This window comes from Odocoileus virginianus, chromosome 6, assembly GCF_023699985.2.
Source record: "Odocoileus virginianus isolate 20LAN1187 ecotype Illinois chromosome 6, Ovbor_1.2, whole genome shotgun sequence".
NCBI lineage: Eukaryota > Metazoa > Chordata > Mammalia > Artiodactyla > Cervidae > Odocoileus > Odocoileus virginianus.
The window spans coordinates 13308390-13328632 of NC_069679.1; the positions used below are offsets into that span (position 1 = coordinate 13308390).

General features: G+C 38.0%; 1 protein-coding gene and 1 pseudogene across 3 annotated transcripts in view; one reads left to right on the forward strand and one right to left on the reverse strand.

Moving 5' to 3' along the window:
- REC114 (REC114 meiotic recombination protein) overlaps nucleotides 1-20243 on the forward strand; it is a 183774-nt gene that overhangs the window by 71007 nt on the left and 92524 nt on the right. The window lies entirely within an intron of this gene.
- On the reverse strand, nucleotides 19260-19549 carry LOC110137267 (small ubiquitin-related modifier 1-like; annotated as a pseudogene).

Here is a 20243-nt window from a genome sequence, read left to right on the forward strand (position 1 = left end):
TGAAGAATAATGATGACTAAGGTGTGTCCTTGGATTTAGCAACATGAAGATCCTTAATGGTTTTTACCAAGAGAAGTTAAAGTAGAATGAAGTGGGTGGAAGCCAGATAGGGGTGGGCTGAAGAGTAACTAGTAAGTGAGAAAGTGTGACCAATGTGTGTGGACAATCCTGAGAGATTTGGCTGTAAATGTGAGTAGAGATGGGGCATAATGAATTGTTCACCAGTTTCTAAACTATTAGAGCTAAGACCATTAAAAAAGGCATTAAATACTTAGTTGTATTCTGTAGAGCACATCCTGAGAAATTGTAATAGTTATTGTTCAGTCGCTAAGTCGTGTCTGACTTCACAACCCCATGGACTATGGCACTCTAGTCTCCTTTGTCCTCCATTTCTCCTGGAGCTTGCTCAGGTTCATGTCCACTGAGTCGGTAATGCTATCTAACCATCTCATCCTCTGCCCCACCCGCACCACCCTTTTCTTTTTGCCTTCAGTCTCTCCCAGCATCAGGGTCTTTTCTTCCAGCATATCTTTTTGCCTTTAATACTGTCTGTGGGGTTCTCCAGGCAAGAATACTGGAATGGGTTGCCTTTTCCTTCTCCAGTGGACCATGTTTTGTCAGGACTCATTATGATCTGTTCGTCTTGGGTGGTCCTGCAGGGTATGGCTCATAGCGTCATTGAGTTATGGAAGCCACTTCTCCATAACAAAGCTGTGATCCATGAAGGGGAAGTTGTAGTATAGCTTGCAAATGCAAAATTGAATGAATAGCATTAAATTGAAGAATCACTGATCTATCATAGGATCTTGAAAGAATGGAAACGTTTGAGGACATAATTAATTGTTGAAATTGCCCAACAGGTTCCTTGATACCATCTCTTCACACCCTTATAATTCTTTCTCCTCAAGCATCTTTGTTGGGTGCACAGCCTCAGATGCAACTGGGTAACTATTAGACTCCTATCTTGCAACCTGGAGGTCAGGGACATTAGACCATTCTAAGGAGTTATTACATTTCTTTCCTCTTCTTTGCAAGGCTCTTCATAATTGCTTATAAGGAGCAGCACTTTTCAACAGTTTTTAAATGTTTGGCATTAAGCCACAGCTACAGTGACAAGAGATGAGGTTTGCTTTTGCAGTGCTTTTGAAAACTGAACATTTGTACTTTTCTTTGAATCTGTGCCGAACCATCCTACCTGCTGTGATCAGTTTCAGCCTAGGTCTGTCATTTTGGGAGGGAAAAACGAAAGAGAAAACAAGATTTATTCTATTTTATGTGTTCTGTGACTATTGTGCAATAGTAATGATAAAAGATGAGCCATCTAAAGAACTGCACTAAGTCCCATGTGAATTTCTTATTTTAAAAACGTGGTACCTCTGCAGTAAGAAAAAAAAATGTGTGTTAGGTAAAGCATAAAAATATATTATTTTGAAGAATAGAGTCATTCTGGTCTTTTTTTCTCTAGGGGACTTTTTAAGTTCAACCTTGGTTGAATCTATTTTGAGTTTTTTCATTTTTTCCTAAAATTGTGGGGAGAATCTGATTTCCTGCTCCTGTTCTATATAGTTGTTTAATGACAAAGAAGACTTTCATCACAATGGTCACAATGCTAAGGCAAAAATGTTGATTAAGAGAAAAAAATGAATAGTACAACAAGTGTAGTACTTCTAAGACTTGGAGTCCTGGTTGAGAGGTAAGGTCAAGTCTGAGACATCTTATATATAGACTATGGAATGTATATGTATATTGATTTCTTTGTCTGAATTGAATTATTCTTATGAAAAGTTACTGTCTGTAGATAAGTTAACTACAGTTAGGAAGCAGATAAACTTTTTAATTGAAGGATAATTATTTTACAGAATTGTGTTGTTTTCTGTCAAACCTCAACATGAATCAGCCATAGATATACATATATCCCCTCTCTTTTGAACCCCCTCCCATCTCCCTCCCCATCCCACCCGTCTAGGTTGATTCAGAGCCCCTATTTGAGTTTCCTGAGCCATACAGCAAATTCCCTTTGGCTATCTACTTTACATATGGTAATGTAAGTTTCCATGTTATTCTTTCCATATATCTCACCCTGTCCTCCCCTCTCCCCATGTCCATAAGTCTGTTCTCTACGTCTGTTTCTCCATTGCTGCCCTGTAAATAAATTCTTTAGTACCATTTTTCTAGATTCCATATATGTGCATTAGAATATGTTGTTTATCTTTCTCTTTCTGATTCACTTCACTCTGTATGATAGGTTCTAGGTTCATTCACCTCAAATGAATTTCTTTTTCTGGCTGAGTAATGTTCCATTGTGTATATGTACTGCAACTTCTTTATCCATTCATCTGTCGATGGGCATCTAGGTTGCTTCCATGTTCTAGTTATTATAAGTAGTGCTCCAGTGAACAGTGGGATACACGTGTCTTTTTCAATCCTGGTTTCTTCAGGGTATATGCCTAGGAATGGGATTGCTGGGTCATATGGTGGTTTTATTCCTGGTTTTTTAAGGAATCTCCGTACCGTCTTCCATAGTGGCTGTATCAATTTACATTCCCACCAACAATGCAAGAGTGCAAATAAACTTTTTGTAATACTGTGAAAAAAATTAACAATTTAGAAACTTACTTGGTGGACCAGTGGCTAAGTCTCCACACTCCCAATGCAGGGAACCCAGGTTCAATCCATGGTCAGGGAACTAGCTCTCACATGCTGCAACTAGGAGTTCACATGCCAAAGACTGAAGATTCTGCATGCCACAACTAAGACCCAGTGCAGTTAAATAAATAAATATTTAAAAAATCAACAGTTTGGGACTGTGCTATTCAGATGTCAATGTGCATATCCATCATTTTGTAAATCCTGACTTAGTAGGTCTGATGTGAGCAGTGAAATTCTGTAGTTCTAACAAACTTCCAGGTGATATGGGCTGTTGGTTCAAGGACCATACTTTGCAGAGCAAGAGTTTAGAAGACCTTGAATGAAATGGCAACCCTATAGTAAAATTAATAAAAATGGATTTGTGGGGTTATGAGGTAAGGCAATCAGATTAATAATGAATATGCAAATGTTTTATTAATAGGGTTAATATTTAAACCATCTGTCATTTAAGTGGAATGAGCAAATGAAACACATCTTGAACTTGATTTTAATTCCTTACATCTGTTAGCCCAGCCTTTCTGAAAGAATTATCATAAATAATAACAGATTGGTCCATTTTATGTATTTTATGCTTGAATGTAATTTAGTCTACTAATTTGAGAATAATTTTGAAAGGTGATGTTAATTGCAAGTTGCTTTTAAATTAAAGTTATACCACATTTTCCACACTCCAAGGATTTCTCAGACATGCCCTAATTGGTTGAACCTGACACTGTCTTATTTTTTTCCTTTCAAAAGGGGGAAAAAATCCTTTAGTTTTTATAGAAGGAACTTAAAATAATTGCCCTACTTAGAAATTAAGAAATAGAAAATGAAGTTTGTACTTAAAATGAAATTTTAAATGCAGATTCAACATAAGATATACTTTGGGTCCTCATAACAGCATCCTTTGTTTCTTTGTATTTCATGTGCCTGCATATTACATAGCATATGATAGGTGCTCAGTAAATATTTGACTGTGTGGTAGCTTACTTTTCTTAAGATAATGTGATAATTATGGTGTGATGATTTAGTTGCTCAGTTGTACCGACTCTTGTGACCCCATGGACTGTAGCCTGCCTGGTTCCTCTATCTGTGGAATATTTTAGGCAAGAATACTGGAGTGGGTTGCGATTTCCTTTTCCAGAATCTTCCTGGCCCAGAATCAAACCTGGATCTCCTACACTGCTGGTGGCCTCCTGCGTGGCAGGCAGTTTCTTTACTGACTGATCCACCCGGGAAGATATTTCTACTGTTTATTGTTTATTTTGGTATGTTTCTTACAGCAGTCCTATGAAGCAAATATTATTATACCATTGTATAGATAAGGGAACTAAAACTCAGAGAGGTTCAGTGACTTGCCCAGGAACACAGAGAACTTAGAGAATTCACACCCTGGTTTTCATGCCTCTAAAACTTGTCCCTTTAACCTCTATGCCGTTTGTCTTAGAACTGTTAATATTTCATATGGGGACTAGCTGTTCAGTAATATAGATGAGGAATTTTGAGATTAATAACAGGGTGAATGTATAAAAATGATTGTAGCTTTTTTTTTTAAGGAAAATTTAAGCTTCAGTAAAACCCCAAGAAAATTATTTTTTAAAATAGTGAAGTAGTAGTTCTTCTTTGCCTACCTGGTAATTTTTGATTGGATGCCTGATGTGAATTTTGCCCTATTGGGTGCAGGATATTTTTGGATTCCTATAAATACTCTTGAGCTTTTTGCTGGGATAAGTTATTTGGAAGCAGTGTGATCCTTTCAAGTCTTGCTTTTGAGCTTTGTCAGGTGTGACCAGAGCAGCATTTGATCTGGAGATCTTTTTTTTTCCCCTCCCGAGGTGGAACTCTTCAACATACATGCTCTACCCAATGCCTTTACACTGTGAGGTTTCTCTCTCTGCTGATAAGAACAGACCCTCTTCCCTGCTCTGTGGGAGCACTCAGGATTGTTCCTGAGGTCCTTCCCGGTGGTTCTTTGCCCAGACTCTGGGCCTTTGCTCCCACACGTGTATATGCTGAAGTTTTGAGGAGGGGTCTCTCTTGGCGTGGCTCTCTACTCTCTGGTATTCCAGCTTGCATTCTCACCCTGACCTTCCTGGACTTGAGGCTGCATCCCCTCCACTTAGGGACAGCTAGCCAGGTTCTGCCTGTGCTCCTTCTTGTAGTTTGGCCTGGAAACTTTCTCCAAGAAGTATTCTAGGTCAATGGTAAGACTCACTTCCTTTTTTCTGTTATTTCTCAGGAATCATGTCCTTTATTACTTGATAGCCAGTGTCTTAAAAACTATTGTTTCCTCTAATTTGTGCAGCTTTTTAGTTGTTTCAGGCAGGAAGGCCTATTATATACATTAGTTTGACCAGAAGTGGACGTCCATAGTGGGTCATTTGATTCAGCCCCATTTTGTCATTTTTCAATTCAGTTCATCAGTTCAACAAAAATTACTGATTTATCTACCGGGTACTTGTCATTTACTTAGGCACTAGAGAGGCTATGGGATTATCCTTGTGTTTCGTCACAGTCTTCAAATATTGGGGCACTCGAGTACAGGATTACACGTAGGGTCTGATCACTGAAGTGGTGTTTCTCAAGGTGTAATAGGCAGACTATTTTCACCAGTCCCTTGAGGTGCTGGTTGAAGATGCAGATTCATGTTTCCTGCACTAGGCCTAATGAATCAGAATCTCTGAGGATGGCTCTCCAGGTGATTCTTATGTACTGCAATCTGTCTTCATGCCCCAATTCTGAAGGAAAGGTGAGGGAGAGGGAACAGTTGATAAAGTAATACTGATATTGTTTAATTATTTATAATTTATGTAGTAATTTCATAAACCTCTTCCCACTAATTCTCACATTTAATATCTCTATTTAAATCTTATTACCCTTTTATACACAAGAAGCTGAGCTGGGCTAGGTTAAATAGCTTGCCAGAGGTTTACAAAGAAATGGAAGAACTGATTCTAAAACTCTTGTCTTCTTCAAGCCATTCTGCTGTATACTGCTGCATCCTTCAGTGGTACCTCCTTTTATGAAGATGTAGGGGGGGTGGTCATCAAGAGTTGTTATTCTTTCATGTAGGTTGCTTTTTTAAAAAGTTGACAGATTATGTTGCTTTATTAATTAGTATTAAGATTGGCTGTGAACAACAGAAAATGCAAAATAACAATGGATTAAATAAAATGAAAGTTTATTATTTACATAACAGCACAGGGCTGGTATGATACTCCACAGTGTCAGCAAACGAGAATCCTTCTATTTTGTTCCTGCCATGTCTCTGTCTCATAGTCTGCAATAGAACTGATATTCTAGATGGCCTGGTGGAGGAAGGGATGAGGAAGTAGACAAAGGGTTCATACCTGCTGTCCCGTAAGGAAGTTTCTGGTTAGTTGCCACATGACACTTTCTGCTGTAGCCAGAACTTAGACCTATGGTCGTCTTAACTGTATGAACAGCTGGAATATGTAGTCTGAATTCCATGAGATCATGTGTCCAGTGAGAATCAGGGGCTCTCTTACCATATAAGGAAGAAAATGGTTATTGGAAAACAACTGGAAATCTCTGCTAAGAAGTGACAACTCATTCCTGGTTGGAACTCAAAAAGCATTTCTAATAACAACAGCAACAAGCAAAAAAACTTATTTAGTACATAATTACTATATGTCAGTACCTAGAAAGGTGATTGACAGACATCCCCTAAATATTTATTGAATCAGTGAATCAAGGTCAGGCATTCTGGTAAATATCTGATCTTACATGATATCATTTAATCTTTTGATGACCCTAAAAGGTAGTTATTACTATTTGTATTTTATAGATGAGGAAGTAAGTGTACTTGTAAGTTGCAAAACAAGGATTTGATCCTAAATCTTTCTATTCCAGATAGTAGTAGTCATTAGTGTTGTTCACCAGATTTTACTAAGATTGCATATCCCTAGTCTCTTTGAAGTTGTGTGTCATGTGACTGGTTTTGACCAGTGAAAGGTGAGCAGATGAGCAGAAGGTGCCTCTGAAATGTGCTGGAGCTTTAAGAGCCAGTGGATGATTCATCATCTTCTTTCTCTTTGCTTCAGTATGGCAAGTATTGGCTGCCCTGTCAGGGTAAGTCCTATAGTGAGAATGATAGGCAATGTGAGGTAGGGCAGGAAGACAGGTAGAAGGATGCATGGGTAGTATGAGTGAGAAATAAAACCTTTGCTTTGGGGAGTTGTTAATTTCTACAGCACATTCTAGCCTACATCTGACTGATACAGAAATAATTTTTATAATTGTGGTTGTTTAATTGAATTGTATGTCACATACAGCGTACATTGTAGATTGCTTAGGCTTTTGTGGAAGGATCTTCTAACAGATGTTCTAACATTTTTTTCTTTTGACAAAATCATCACTTGTTCCAAAGTACCAGATTATAAATACATATTTCCAACTCTATTCTCCTTAAAAAGCAAAAAGTTAATTTGATTGTGTAACAGACATAGTTTTCATAGAGGCTATGGCTTGTTTGAAAACATGGTTTAAGGTAGAGTTTATCTAGACAAATATTTTGAAGAATTATTTTCAGTTTGGTGGTTGAAGAAGTCTCAGAAGTTATAATTTAAAATGAGGCCCGAGAAAATAAAAATTCATTTATGTTTAGGATTTGTTCCCAGCCTGCTTTGTGCTGGACACTGTTCAGGGCTCTGTTTAGAGATGATTAAGGCATCACTATTGGGAAATACAGCCAGTTAAGCTCAAGTAGCTGCTTATTTGGAATATAGGGTGCTTTTCACCTAAAAATGACAATATGGCATCTGAGAAATAAATTAGAGTGTTTCTTTAACTCAGATTTAGAAATACAGTTTGGATATTGGAACTGTTATAGTTGTGAATGAACCTTGTTAGTGAATAAATAGAAGATAGTGACTATGAAGATAGCAAGGCCGGTGCAGAGACCTAAGATAGGTGTGCCCATGGGAGGTGCTGCTTTCTAGTATGCTGCTGCTAAAGTCGCTTCAGTCGTTTCCAGTTCTTGGCAACCCTATGGACCATAGCCCACCTGTCCGTGGGATTCTCCAGGCAAGAATACTGGAATGCAGCCCAGGTTGGATGCATGAGACAAGTGCTTGGACCTGGTGCACTGGGAAGAGCCAAAGGGATCGGGCCGAGAGGGAGGTGGGAGCGGGGATCGGGATGGGAATACATGTAAATCCATGGCTGATTCATGTCAATGTATGACAGAAACCACTACAATATTGTAAAGTAATTCACCTCCAACTAATAAAAATAAATGAAAAAAAAAAAAAAAAGAATACTGGAATGAATTGCCATTCCCTCCTCCAGAGGATCTTCCCCACCCAAGGATGGAACCTGCGTCTCTTATGTTTCCTGCATTGGCAGGCAGGTTCTTTACCACTAGCGCCACCTGGGAAACCCTTCTTTCTAGTATAATTGGTGATTTCTATAGTATTTATTAGTTTGGGAGATTTTCAAGGATTTCTAAATGTATTGGAGAAATGTCCTATAACTGTGTTTTATAGAAAGATCAATAACCAGAGGGACCTTGATTAGTAATCTGGACATAAAGCCATAAAGATCGTATTCCTCTTTTGGAAGGTAGATATTTTGAGTAAATATATTCTGCTTGTGGCTAGTAATCAAGGTGAACAAGTTAACTTCAATAGCTAGGTTTAAAAGCACTTGAAAATTTTACAATCATTAATTTTATTGGATATATGTGGTAAAAAGAAGGGGAATCACATCTCTTGCTCTGATGCATGAGATCATATTTTTAGATTCTAAAGAAAAAACAAATTGCCCAGGTATTTTTTTTGGTTTGGGTGTTATGCTCTTAATAATTGTATGTGTTTTTGTTATTGTTAACACTTTACATTTCTGTGAAACATCAAAAGCAAAATGCAATTTTACAGTTTGGTAATGGTTGTATAGCAGGACCACTTTTATTAGCATAATATACCCTACAAGTTTGTTGAAATAATTTATGAGTCTCTTTAGCTACCAAGAGTGAGTAAGGAGGCAACTAATAGTCTACTTAACAATTTCACACATTTCCATATTTTATGATGCATAAATCAGCAGTTTGAGCCAGTATATAGAGCTGTGACACTTTCTAAGGGGTCTTAAAAGCAGGAAGAAACTCAAGTACATAATTTAGTTTGTCCCATCTGACAGGTAATGCTAGCCTTTCATGTAAATATAATTTAAGTACATTTGAAGTACTTTTCCATATTTTCATATATTTCTTTTAATCTCTTTGCTAGTTTTAGATTAGTCCTATAGTACATTCTCGCACTAATACATGAATTTAAAATAGAAGACTCTCTGATCATTTCACCAATATATTAATAGAAGCTGTGCCTGAAAAGCCTGCTTGCGATAGGCACGCTCTTTATCTCAGTGTGTGCTACTGTGTTGATGGCAAAATACTGCATAGCCAGAGGTCAGGTTGATGTAGATCTTTCTTTCCCCAGTTTTATTGCGATATAATTGACATTTAACAGTGTATAAAGATGTACAAAATAATGATTTGATATATATATATATATTGTGAAATGATTGCCACAGTAAGTTGAGTTAACCTCCATCACCTCACACAGTTACACGTTTTTCCCTTGTGATGAGAACTTTTAAAATCTGTCGGCAACTTTCAGATACACAATACAGTATTGCTAGCTGTAGTCATGATGTTGTACATCTCCAGAACTTATTTATCATATAACTGGAAGTTTGCACCTTTTGACCACCCCTACCCATGTTGCTCACCACCCTCTTTTTTTTCCACCCGTCTGTCCTGTTGCTATGAATTTGTTTTTTTCTTTTTTAATTCCACTGTGATATCATCCAGTATTTGTCTTTCTCTGACTTATTTCACTTAGCATAATACTCTCAGGGTTCATTCATGTTGTCACAAATGGCAGGATTTGTTTCCTTTTTTTTAATGGCCCAATAATGTTCTATTATTATGTGTATATGTGTATCCACACACCATATTATTTTTTATCCATTCATCTGTTGATCGACACTTAAACAATTAAATAATGCTGCAGTGAACATGGGGTTCAGATACCTCTTTGAAATAGTGATTTTGTTTCCTTATGATGTATTCCACACAGAAGTGGAATTGCTAGACCACGTGGTAGTTCTACTTTTAACTTTTTTTTTATAGGAAGCTCAATACCGTTTTCCATGGCGGCTGTCCCAGTTTACATTCCCACCAGCAGTGCACAAGGGTTCCCTTTCTCTACATCCTACCAACACTCATTACCACTTGTCTTTTTGATAATATTAATAGCCATTCTGACAAATGTGCGGTGTATCTTACTGTGGTTTAGATTTTATCTCTCTGATGGTTAGTGATGTTGAGCACCTGTATCTGTTGAACTTGAACTAGTTCTTTAGAAAAATGTCTTTTCAGATCCCTTTCCCATTTTAAAATTGGATTAATTGGTTTTATGCTATTGATTGATATGAACTCCTTGTATATTTTTTTAATATTAACTCCATGTAAGATAGGGGGTGAGCAAATATTTTCATCCAGAGCTTGTCTTTTCATTTTGTTGGTCATTTTTTGATGTACAGAAGTTTGTTGGTTTGATGTAGTTCCAGTTGTTTATTTTTGCTTTTGTTGCTTGTGCTTTTTCTCCCCCCCATTTATTTTTATTTGTTAGAGGCTAATTACTTTACAGTATTGTAGTGATTTTTGCCATACATTGACATGAATCAGCCATGGATTTACATGTGTTCCCCATCCCAATCCCCCCTCCGGCCTCCCTCTCCATCCCATTCCTCTGGGTCTTCCCAGTGCAATATCCAAAAAAAAAATCATTGCTGAGACCAGTGTCAAGGAGCTTTCTCCCATTGTTTTCTTTGAGAAGTTTTATGGTATCAGGTCTTACATTTAAGTCTTTAACTCATTTTGAGTTAAATTTGTGAGTGATAGGGATCTAGTTTCATTATTTTACATGGGAGTGTCCAATTTTCCCAGTATCATTTATTGAAGAGACTGTCTTTTCTCCATTGAGTATTCTTGGCTCCCTTGTCAAATATTAGTTGACCTGTATATACATGTGTTTATTCCTGGGTTCTCTATTGTGTTTCATTGGCTTATGTGTCTGGTTTTTTTTTTTTTTTGCCTGTACCATAATACTGTTTTGATGACCTAAATCTTAAGCCACTAGAAAGAAAAGATATGAATGTGATGTTCTGACACCTTAAAATGATCTTTTTCTGTGAAAACTTTGTCATTAAAAATAGCTTTTTAAAAAATTTTCTGTTGTGCTAATGTGAACATTCCAGCAAAATGCTAAATTTTCACCCATTAAAAATATTTCCCAAGAGCCATAAATAAGTAATTTTTTTCTCAGATTCCCAGATTGTATTAGGCATTATGATATTTGGAATTTCTTGGATGGGTTAGGGTATTTCATGTAGTACTCTTACTACATGTAAGCTGAATGCTTTTCTTACCCTTTACTTAATCAACAAAAAATCCTTAAGTAAAACTTTTGATTATGCTTGAATTTCTTTAATAAAGGTAGATAGAAGAGTATAGTAGACTCACATGTCCATATTAACAACTTCAGCAGTTACCAACTCATGGTCAATCTTGCTTCATTGATACTCTTTCCATGTCTATCATGTTTTTTTAAAAAAATATTTACTTATTTATTTGACTGTACCTGGTCTTAGTTGCAGCATATGGGATCTGGTTCCCTGACCAGAGATGGAACCTGGGCCCTCTGCACTGGGAGCACGGAGTCTTAGCCACTGGACCACCAGGGAAGTCCCCACTATGTTGTTTTGAAGCACATCTCAGCCATCTTAGCATTTCATCAATATTTTAGTTTGTATCTCTAAAAGATAGAAACTTAAAAAACCCCACAATCATTAAACCATTTTTTACCCAAAAAAAACAGTTCCTTGATATTATCAAATAGTGCTCAAATTTCTAATAGTTTCATAAATTTAATAATTCTTTTAAACAGGACCATACATGGTGATTGATTAGCATTTGTTTTAATCTTTAAAGTTTCTTCCATATGTTTCCCTGATCTACCCCTCTTCCTTCCTTGCAATTTATTTGTTGAAGAAACTGAGTTCTGAAGAGTTTCTGACTATATGATTTTGTGACTGCATCTCTGGAGTGCAATTAATGCGATCCTTAGTCCTCTGTATTTCTTGTGAATTGATAGCTGAATCCAGAGGCTTGATAAAATTCAGATTCAGTTTTTTTGTTTTGGGGGGTTATGGCTAGACTACCTGGTAGGCACTACCTATTGGAAGTGTGTAATGCCTATTCATGTCTCTGGAGTTGCAGCTGTTGCAGCACAATGTCTTTTTCGTTGTTCAGTCTTTCGGTCATGTCCTCTCTTTGCGACCCCATGGACTGCAGCACACCAGGCTTCCCTGTCCTTCACCATCTCCTGGAGCTTGCTCAAACTCATGTCCATTCAGTCAGTGAGGCCATCCAACCATCTCGTCCTCTGTCATCCCCTTCTCCTCCTGCCTTCAATCTTTCCCAGCATCAGGGTCTTTTATAATGAGTTGGCCCTTCACATCAGGTGGCCAGAGTATTGGAGCTTCAGCATCAGTCTTTCCAATGAATATTCAGGGTTGATTTTCTTTAGGATTGACTGGTTTAATCTCCTTACTGTCCAAGGGCCTCTCAAGAGTCTTCTCCAACACCACAGTTTAAAGGTATGAATTCTTGGGCGTTCAACCTTCTTTATGGTTCAAATGTCATGTCCATACATGACTACTGGAAAAAACCGTAGCTTTGACTATAAGACCTTTGTCAGCAAAGTAATGTTTTTGCTTTTTAATATGCTATCTGGGTTGGTCACGGCTTTTCTTCCAAGGAGCAAGTGTCTTTTAATTTCATGGCTGCAGTCACCATCTGCAGTCATTTTGGAGCCAAAGAAAATACTCTGCTACTGTTTCCATTGTTTCCCCATCTATTTGCTATGAAGTGATGGGACCAGATGCCATGATCTTCGTTTTTTGAATGTTGAGTTGTAAGCCAGCTTTTTCACTCTCTTCTTTCACTTTATCAAGAGGCTGTTTAGTTCCTCTTCGCTTTCTGCTTTGTAAGGGTGGTGTCATCTGTGTATCTGAGGTTATTGATATTTCTCCCTGCAATCTTGTTTCCAGCTTGTGCTTCATCCAGTCCAACATTTCGTTTGATGTACTCTGCGTATGTTAAACAAGCAGGGTGACAGTATACAGCCTTGATGTACTGCTTTCTCAATTTGGAACCAGTCTGTTGTTCCATGTCCAGTTCTGTTGCTTCTTGACCTGCATACACATTTCTCAGGAGGCAGGTCAGGTGGTCTGGTATTCCCATCTCTTGAAGGCTTTTCCACAGTTTGTTGTGATCCGTACAGTCAGAGGCTGTAGCATAGTCAATGAAGTAGAAGTAGGTAATTGTTCTGCTATTTGTTGAATCACTGCCTTTACTCTGTTTCTCTTCTTCCACTTTTGCTCCTGTTTTTAAGATTTGCTCTCCTGTGGCTGAGTATTTGTTTCACATTATCTTGTACATGTGAGTTCTTCCTCTTTGTAGTTATGCTCTGTGTTTCTGAATATTTCTCCTACTTGATCATTCAGACCATTAATGTGGTCTCACAAGTGTCCATCCAGTTCTTCAGTTAAGCTACTGAATTTTTATGTTTGTAAAGCATGTTTTTAGCTCCAAGGCTCATTAAATGTTATTTATAATAATAGTTGTTATTTTTTGGCTCAAGTTGCTGTTGATCTCCTCCTGCAGTGTGTTTACTGCTAAGAGCTACGTGTTCTGTGTGTTCTGTTTGTTCTTTGTCTCTTTAGCCTATTTGATATGTTGTTATTTTCCTTTAACTTATGCCTCTTCTTACCTTTGGGGCTCAAGCCCAGTATATCTTAAATGTTAAGTGTTGAAATGTGTAGAGGAGTACAAAGGAGTCAGCTGAGTAAGTTGCCCGGCTCCACTATGACTCCCTAAAGGCTGGGAGAGCACTCAGAATTTCAGAATACACAGGCTAATCTTTCTGGCATAGTTGACCAATTTCTATGGGTTAAGCTCTCTCCCAAGAACTGGGGCATTCCTGCCTTTGCCCTCTGGCTGTTTGCTTAGGCTTGGGTCTCCACTCTCAACGAGGGGGAAAACATACCAGCTCTTTTCACCTAGATTTTGAGACCTCAGCCCACCGTTCCAGCCCACTTGGATACTGATTTTAATAACTGCTCAAGGGAAGCTAATTGGTGTTTGGGTTGGGTTTGGGAAGGGAAGACTGCAGGAATGCAATCAAATTATATTTTTTCTTGAACCTCTTAGAAGTCTTAGATTAGACGTTTTCAAGCTCAGCATACTCTAAATATCTTTTAGATGAAATATGGCAAAAATGTATGGACAATAGTAACTGGAATCCCCAGAAACCTTCAAGTCTTCGCTCAAGCCTCACCTCAGTGATGCCCACATTGACTACCCTGTTTATACTGTAACATCCATGCCCTGTCTTTACAGCTCCCACACCTCCTACCCTGCTTTTTTTTTCTCTAGTGCCTAGCACTTTCTTATATACTGGATAATTTACTTATTTATTATGTTCAGTGGTGTGTCTAGAACATCTGAAGCCCCAAATGGATAATTTTTTAACACTTTCCTCTCCTAAATGATGAAATTATTTTCACAAAAATTTCATAAAGAAAAATATTTATTATGCAAACAGCAAAAGTTCTTTTTTTGAGATTCATTATTATAAGCATGGCAGTAAGATAATTAAGGAAAAGGAAATGCACACAATAGTGTAAGGCAGGAAATAAAAGCACAAATGCTTAGCCAGTTGTTTTTATATCTATTGAACAGCTAAATGTTTGAACTTTGCTTCTTTGGTTAGAGGCTGATATTTTATGTAATTAATTTCTTTGAGAAGTGATTTAAAAAAGTAAAACTGAAAATCTCCACAGGTACAATTTAGGCAACTGATGATAAAATTGCTGATATGTTTTATTCTCTTTTTATTATTTAGTTTGGAAACATTTAACAGTTTTAAAAGAATAATATTTTAATATTAAAAGTATTATTCAAATTTAGTAAAATATTTTGAGTGTGAACTAAAATTTGCACTTGCCGAACAAAAACATTCCATCTTGTTGCTTGCACTTTGGTTGTTTTAAAATTTTTAACACAAATATAAATGCCAAAGAGAAGGTTCCATGAAATGACAGCTTTGTAGTAACTCAAGTTCTGTTTCCTAGTCTTTATAATCCCTGTGCTGTCATTGTTTATTTTGAATATATGATTTAAATGTAAAAGAATGTTGTACCACAGGGTTGAAATGAAGTGCATCCTAAAGAAAGGGTTTGAGACAAGAACTTTGCAGCAAACTTGAGGTATATCAAAGCCTTGTGAACTTCTCTTGAAGCAGATATATGTGGTTAAGTCTGCATATATGTGTGCCAACTCTATAATTGGGAGTTTTCCAGATGAATGTCTATGTAGGAAACAAAGTTTATTAAAGAATTAATAATACAAATCTGAAAATTTGAATCTTAGGTAATATAGTGTTTAAACTCAGCAGTATGTATTATTTAAACTCAGCAGTTTAGAATTTAGATCAACAAAAGATTTTTCTCAGGGAGGGGTATTTCGTCGGTGACATTGATTAGAATTGCTAGCACTTGGTGGTAATAAAGAGCAGCTGCTTTTTAGTGAGTTCAGCTATTGTTTATAAATTCTCAGCAAAGCATTCACATATTGCCTGCACCAGGGTTGACTGCTGTCACCATCCCACTCTTGGTATGCTCCTAATTATATTTATTGTTTACTGTTGTCTATACTTTGTCTTGCATCTCATTCCGCATTAGATCCGTGAGGGCAGCTAATGTTTTGTTCAGTGATGTATCCCATCTAAAAAATGCTTCTGAGCATCAGTTAGGTGCTCAGTAAATATTTGTTGAATGAGCAAATGAATCAATGAAGTGGTCAAGGACATTCCTTTCTATGTTTTTTTTTTCTTTCCCAAACACTTTTGAGAGAGAGCAATACATAGTGGGTACGTTGTTAATGTTAACTGACTGACCTAAATACTTGGTTTATGGCCTCTTCTTTGGACCCTTGAGTTTCCACATGAATTCTAGAAATCAGCTTGTTAATTTCTTCAAAAGAATTTAAAGTTTTATTATTGCTGTAACAAATTGCTACAGACTTAGTGACTTAAAAAAAAACACCCAAACTTAGTTTGCTTACACTTTGCTTACAGTTCTGGAGGTCAGAAGTCTAAAACAGGTCTTAAAAGGCTAAAATTAGGGTGTCAGCAGGACTGCATTTCTTCTGGAGGCTTTAGGGGAGACTTATTTATTCCCTGTTCCAGCTTCTAGAGGCTACTTGAGTTTCTTGCCTTCTCCTACCCTTCTGTCTTCAAAGCCAGCAGTCACATTTCCTTCTCTGACTGACTCTTCTGCCTCCTCCTTTCCCTTACAGGGACCGTTAGGATTCCACTGGGCCCATCTGGGTAATCCAGAATACTCTCTTGTCTCTAGATCCTTAACTTGATCACATCTGCAAAATCCCCTTTGCCATGTAAGATAAGATATTTACAGATTTCAGGATAATGTCAGGAAGCTTTGGGTGGGGATTATTATTCTGCCTATGTCAGCATTTGACAGCATTTAACAATATTAAATTTTCCTACGTGTGAACAAAGTGTCCCTCTCCATATATTTACTGTATATTTCTGTCAGTTTTCAGCTTGTAGATCTTTTACTCCTTTTGTCATATTTATATTAATACCTAACTAGCTCAAATTTTTCATGCTGTTGTAAATCTTGATGTTTTTAAAATCCCAGATTCCAGTTGTTCTTTCCCAGTTTGTATATATTTAGTTTTCATTTATTGATGTTGTATCCTGCAGTTGTTGTAAAATTCATTTGTTAGTTCTAGGGAAGTAAATTTGATTTTCTATGTAAATGATCTTGTTATCTGTGAATTAAGGTAGTTAAGACAGTTTTTCATCTTTCTTTCTAGTCTGAGTGTTTTTTGTTTCTTTTTCTTGCCTAATTTCAGTGGTTAGAACTTCCAGTACAGTGTCGAATAGAGGTGGTGATATTCTTGTCCCTTATCTTAGAGAGAAAGCTTTTAATCTTTCACTGTTAAGCATGATGTTAAGTGTAGTTTTTTCATAAATGCCCTTCATCAACTTGAGGAAGTTCCTTCTATTCCTGGTTTGCTGATTTTTTTTTTTAAACTCGGGAATGGATACTGAATATAGTCAAATGTCTTTTGTGTATTCTTCCATTTATTGAGCAGTGATCCTATGATTTTTCTTTTTTAGTTTATTAACATGGTGAATTACATTCAGTTCAAAATACTTCCTAATTTCTCTCTTAATTTCTTATTTACCCATGGGTTATTTAGAAGTTCAGTCCTGTCACTCAGTCGTGTCCCACTCTTTGCAACCCCATGGACTGTAGCATGCCAGGCTTCCTGTCCATCACCAACTCCTGGAGCTTACTCAAACTTATGTCCATTGAGTCAGTGATGCCATCCAACCATCTCATCCTCTGCTGTCCCCTTCTCCTCCTGCCTTCAATCTTTCCCAGTATCAGGGTCTTTTCCAGTGAGTCAGTTCTTCACATCAGGTGGCCAAAGTATTGGAGTTTCAGCTTCATCATCAGTGCTTCCAGTGAATATCCAGGACTGATTTCCTTTAGGATGGACTGGTTGGATCTCCTTGCAGTCCAAGAGATTCTCAAGAGTCTTCCTCAACACCACAGTTCAAAAGCATCAATTCTTCAGCGCTCAGCTTTCTTTATAGCCCAGCTTTGTAGTGTTTAGAAGTACACTGTCTAGTTCCAAAATATTTGGGAACCTTTTCAGAGATCTTTCTGTTTCTGATTTCTAACTTAATTTGTGCTCAGAGAACATACTTTAAAATTTACTAAGACTTGTTTTATGGCCCAGAGTTTGGTCTGTGTCAGTAAATGCTCTGTGTACACCTGAGAAGAATATATATTTTGCTGATATTGAGTGGTGCCCTGCTGTGCTTAGTCAGTGTCATGTCTGCCTCTCTGTAACCCCATGGACTGTAGCCTGCCAGGCTTCTCTGCCCATGGAGATTCTCCATGTAAGAATATTGGAATGGGTTGCCATGCTCTCCTCCGGGGGATCGTCCCAACCCAGGAATCAAACCCAGGTCTCCCACATGCAGGCGGATTCGTCACCATTGGAGCCACCAAAGAAGTACAGAAATCCTGGAGCGGGGAGCCGGTCCCTTCTCCACCCAGGAATCGAACCAGGGTCTCCTGCATTGCAGGCGGATTCTTTACCAGCCGAGCTACCAGGGAAGCCCGTTGATACTGAGCGGAGTGTTGTGTAAATGTCAGTCGGGTCACATTGGTTGGTAGTGTTGTTCAAGTCTACTGTATGCTTGCTGCTTTTCTGTGTATTTGTCAGTTATTGAGAGTGGGTGTTGAAGTCTGACTATAATTGTGGATTTGTTTACTTTTCCTTACATTTCTATCAATTACTGCTTAATGTATTTTTTATGGTTTTGTTTTTTACAAATAGTTTGTGTATTTTAATGAAGCTGGTACAGATGATGTCCATTTAAAATTACTGTGTATCCCAGGCCAAAAAGTATAAATAAAGCGTTCTGTTATATATACTTCTGCATGAATAACTTTAACTGCTAATGATAATTAGAACTTTTCTGGGATCTTTTGACAAGATTTTTCTTTCATCTTAAAATGCTTTCTTTCAGTGAAGCCATCTTTGGTCATTATTCTCACCACCTCTGACATCTTGATGCCAACCGGCTATTCCACTTCTTTTGGTCCAGACCCTCAGGTGTTACCCTGGAGAAGGAAATGGCAACCCACAGTCTTGCCGGGAAAATTCCATGGACAGAGGCGCCTAGTAGGCTGCAGTCCATGGGGTCACAAAGAGTCGGACACGACTGAGCGACTTCACTTTCTTTCTTTTTCAGATGTTAAAAGTAGCTTCAAGTTAAGAAAAGGTCATTTCTCCACAGTTCAGTTCTCTGAAAGACTTCCGATTCCAACTGAAAGTCATAGACCAGGAGTGAAGCAGTCACATGCTGCAGGGCTGATTGGAAAGTCATTATATAACAATCATTATATAGCACCTGCAATGGGTGATCTTATTTATCATAAGCCTGCAAATCCACGGTTCTGGGAAAGGTGGCCTCTCTGTGCACACATGTAGTTTTTAGAAAGGAGAGTGCAGTATGAAGGGGGCTGAGATTTGATCGGGCTTCCCAGGTGGTGCTGTGGTAAAGAATCCGCCTGCCAGTGCAGGAGACGCTGGTTCTGTCCTTGGGTTGGGAATATCTGCTGAAGTAGGAAATGGCAAGCCATTCCAGTGTTCTTGCCTGGAAACTTCCATGGACAGAGGAGCCTGGGGGGCTATAGTCCATGGGGTTGCAAAGAGTGGTTAGACACGACCGAGCATGCATGCATGAGGTTTGATCACCAAATCAACACGATTAAAACAAGCGATAACAAATAATAGACACTAGAATTCAAACTACTAGATATATTACATAGAGGGGGTGCCAGTTTTCAATTCTGTTTTAAACACCACATTATAGAAGCACTATTTTAAAAAAAATAAAAAAGAATTAAGGGGAAAGAAAAAAAAAAACCTAAACCATTGAATGACCCCCTGTTTGTTCCTGATAAATTTCAATCACATCTTCTCCCTTCAATCCCAGGTCTTTTGGAGTATGATTGTCACCAGTGCTCTGGCCTTCAAAGAGAAACCGGGTTGAATTCATGTGAATGCCCTGTCTTTGAGTTTCTTGAGATATGTCATCATTTTCACTTTGAAGTGAATCTCACTGCTATCCTGTCCAGAAACTTTGAGTTTAATATGTTCTTCTCTCTTCTTATCCCCCAAGTCCTCAATTGAAGATCTTGCCTACTGGTCAGACATGATGATGGTGGCGTCCCTTGCTGTCTCTGCACAGCAGTGGCCTGGCTAGGCAGAACCTTGCCCGCTTCATGTATTTTTAAGTTCTTATTGGTGATGCAAATGTTTAGGATATTATGTCTCTTGACTAATTGACTCATTATCATTATGAGATGATCTTTTCTATACCTTTTGATGGTCTTACCTTAAATTAATATAGCTATTCCAGCTTTCTTTTGATTATTATTCAGTTCAGTTCAGTTGCTCAGTCGTGTCCGACTCTTTGCGACCCCATGGACTGCAGGATGCCAGGCCTCACTGTCCATCGCCAACTCTTGGAGCCTACCCAAACTCATTTCCATTGAATTGGTGATGCCATCCAACCATTTCATCCTCTGTTGTCCCCTTCTCCAACTGCCCTCAGTCTTTCCCAGCATCAGGGTCTTTCCAAATAAGTGAGCTCTTCGCATCAGGTGGCCAAAGTATTGGAGTTTCAGCTTCAACATCAGTCCTTCCAATGAACACCCAGGATCGATCTCCTTTAGGATAGACTGGTTGGATTTCCTTGCAGTCCAAGGAACTCTCAAGAATCTTCTCCAACACCACAGTGTTAGCAGTGTGTATTTTTCTCACCCTTTTGTTTTTTACCTGTTTGTATGTTTATATTCATATATAGTTGTGCCTTGTCTTCTCATCTTGTTGTCAGATTGTCTTTTAT